A 3,307-nucleotide genomic window follows, 5' to 3' on the forward strand; every position below is an offset into this window, starting at 1 on the left:
GGGGGGGGGGGGGGGCGAGTGCGCCTGGCGTGACGTCCGGGTGGCTAAAGGCGTCGGCGTCATCAGCGGCTTCATTTAAGGACACATTCATAATGGACTTGCTTTTAGACGCAAAGTCGCAGTCGCGTAAAATTGCACACTCACGCACGCGTTTCGCGGAAGCTCGCTGGCTCTATTTACATCATTATACGAACTGTGGGGGTGGTGCTACCGCACCCACTTCACACTCACGCTCCGTTACCTCATATGCTACGCACACCGTTCACGTTCTCAGAATTTCATGTGATAATACTGCTAATAAAGAGGTATGGAACGGCACAATACTTTAGCTACTCTGTGAGTTTCTCTTGACTATCTCGTCTCAAAGACGTAGACATCGAGACGAGGGTAGGAGGGTGGTTATGTAAAGCAGACCGTAAGTTCTTGCGCGTGCGTTTTTCCGGGAAGGGATTGGACGAAAGGGTTTGGGATGTAGGGGGTGGGGGTGGGGCTGGTTGTGATGTGGGAGCGGCGCCGGCTAGTCCGCTCTCGGGGTCGCCGGCTCAGCCGGAGCTGCGTCGCGCTGCCCTGGCCCGCAGTAAGCCCGAACTGAGCTCCCCAACTTTTCAATCTCCTGCTCTTTTCCCGTTTTGGCTGCGAGGCCGCGGGGCATGCCGAGGCGACGCGGTGCTCGCGTCCCGGTGCCGTACTCTCGCCTGGGCAGTACATGTCTGTGTGGGTGCACCGAACGCATTGAGGATGACTGGCTTTCACAAGCTGAATTCTCAACTTAACGCGCCCGCGCCATGCAATACGTCTAAAAGGGGAGTTGCTAAAACCTGAGAGTGAGAGACAGAGGCAGAGAGACAGATACCGCACTTGCTGCGAGCTGCAGAGGGGCGAGGGGCGCTCAAAACATTTAGCTGCGCACCGTCCTTGTTTTGAATCTAAACAGCGCGTAGCGCGCGCAAACTGTGTGTTATTTCACCGGTGTGCTTATCGGCGTAGACCCTGCCACGGCACGCACTGAAAGAAAAGTCCCATCAAGGAATGGGTCGTAAACATAGTTCTGTAGCATTCATTAGAAGTGACGCAAGTCGACTTACGTCACAAACTGAGTTACAGGTTTTAAAACAGTGTTGTATATTTTAAACTGCATATGCACGTCTTTTTATAATTCAAAAAGAGACCATAATGACTTCTCAAATCAGCAACGGAAATCGACGTAAGTCAAATAAGCCAGGGACAGATCAAAGAAAAAAGCGCAAGTCTGACGTCACATCAAATGACGATTGAAACCTTGCAATTATTTTGACCTGTCACTTTCATAGAAATATTAAGATGACTAATTTTTTGCAAGTTAGGCAACCAGAACTCAACAATGATTTCTCTTTGAAATTCATTAGTCTTAGTTACTTGACTGGCGACACATTAGCCATCTAATAGTGACGCAAGTCGACAATCAGCCGAAATATCCACGATTTCATGACTTACGTCACTTCTACTGAATGCTACAGAGATAATACGAATATATTGATCAAACCTTGTTCGTTTTTTTTGGTACACTGTTCTCTCCTTTAACGAGCATTTGGTAGCTTTGTAATACAAAAATGATGTGCGTTGTATTACAAAGCATTAAGCAGGTGTAATAATACAAAAATAATGGAAAAAATCTGATTACGTACGAATCATCACTGCGTTCAAAGGCAATTCTCAATCAATTATTTGAAATTTTGTTTTATTGCATATTTTCACTGCGGTTGGCACAAGAAACCTATCTATACCACTCTCTGGCTGCATGACGTGCCAGGTCCATAGACCTGCACCCCGTCTGGTTATCATCATCACCCGCTGCTGACCCCAAACACCCACCGGACTCTTCTTCCTCGCCGCCTCAAACAAGCCCCTTACCACCCCCTCCTCGGCGAGTTCTTAATTTGAGGAGTTTTCCGCTAAGAATTCAGGCCACGGGGCACGGCCACGGCGTGACGGAGGGAGGGTGGGGGGCGCACGAGGAAACTTCCGGCGGACGCTCGGGCTCCACTCTGCCCAGCCCCACCCCAAGTTTGGGCGGCAAAGGGGCAGCCGGGTGAGGCCGCGAGGCTGCGAGGCTGCGAGGCTGCGAGGCTGCGAGGCTGCGAGGCGCCCGTGACAAGGAGAAGCGCACGCTGATTGCGCTCATCGATTGAGTTTGTTGTGAGATGAGCGAGTGGAGCGCGTGAGAAGGGCGGGGATAGCGATGGTGGTGCTTGCGTTGTGCTTCTGCGAACTAATTATGCCTTTCGTGCGCGATGCGAAAAGTTTTTGGCAAAGAGGCTGCTGCTGTATCGTACAGTTATCCTCTTCCTGAAAGCACCCACCCGAGCGCCCACCAACCTGAAGTGTTGTATAGCAGAGCGGGGAAAGAGCCCATCCCCTCGGCGGAAATGTGCGACAAATGACGTAAAGTGGTTGAAACTTGTGCGCGACCCGCGCGCTGTTGGAAACAACTCATCAGCTATTTTATTCTTTGACGTCGCTTTGTGCTTTCGTTTCTGCGGACACGCAAAAATTCTTGTTGGGGTCACACGGTCACACGAGCATTTCCCTTGATACAGTATATTTTGTAAGCTTGGCTAAGCGAAGTGCATTAAAATAACAGAAGATGTCACAATATTGTTTGATGGCGTGTAATGAAATTTCAATGGCGTGTAATTAAATCGAATTAAATGGCGTGCAATTAAATTTAATAACATTGTTCTTAAATTAAGGGTGTCATTGAATTTCATGACAAATTCATTAAAATTAATGTTTACTGCGTTATGAAATTTCAAACATTTTTAACAGTGAAATATGGAACAAAACTATAAAGAATTAGGGTCCGGCTCGTAGGTAGGCAACTGATTGTGCTCATTGAAAGTGATATAGATCAGGGGGGGGGGGGGGGGTCACTTCCAATTACTCCGTCTTTGTAGAGAGCCATCGAAGGGATATGGAATTGGTCTCAAGATTCCTGTATGTGCATTTTGGCAACCTACCGTGCACCCCCCCCCCCCAACTTCGCCACTTTACTACGAATTCAAGCATACACCAATTTTTCTTAATTTTTTGGTTGATTTTCTTCTGGTTTTCCCTTTTTCTGATATTTTTCTATTTTTTTTCTCTGACTTTCTTTTCTAATGTTTTTCTAATCTTTTAATAATCTTTGTACTTTTTCCTGGTGTTTTCAAAAGAGCGTACCCTTATTTCTGTTCACTGAAGTGCCCCACCGCCACCTTCAAACCCTCCTGCCAACCGGACTTTCAACCACGATCCGGTCTGGCTGGGTCACTGTAATCACTATCATAGT

General features: G+C 47.8%; 1 protein-coding gene across 1 annotated transcript in view; it reads left to right on the top strand.

Annotated features, from left to right (window-relative positions):
* The window catches only part of LOC113209565 (glutamate receptor ionotropic, NMDA 2B), a 257,791-nt gene that overhangs the window by 242,030 nt on the left and 12,454 nt on the right, over window positions 1-3,307 (top strand). The gene's annotated exons all lie outside the window — the stretch shown is intronic.

This window comes from Frankliniella occidentalis, unplaced genomic scaffold (assembly GCF_000697945.3).
Source record: "Frankliniella occidentalis isolate FOCC.00 unplaced genomic scaffold, Focc_3.1 Scaffold340, whole genome shotgun sequence".
In the NCBI taxonomy this organism is placed as follows: Eukaryota; Metazoa; Arthropoda; class Insecta; order Thysanoptera; family Thripidae; genus Frankliniella; species Frankliniella occidentalis.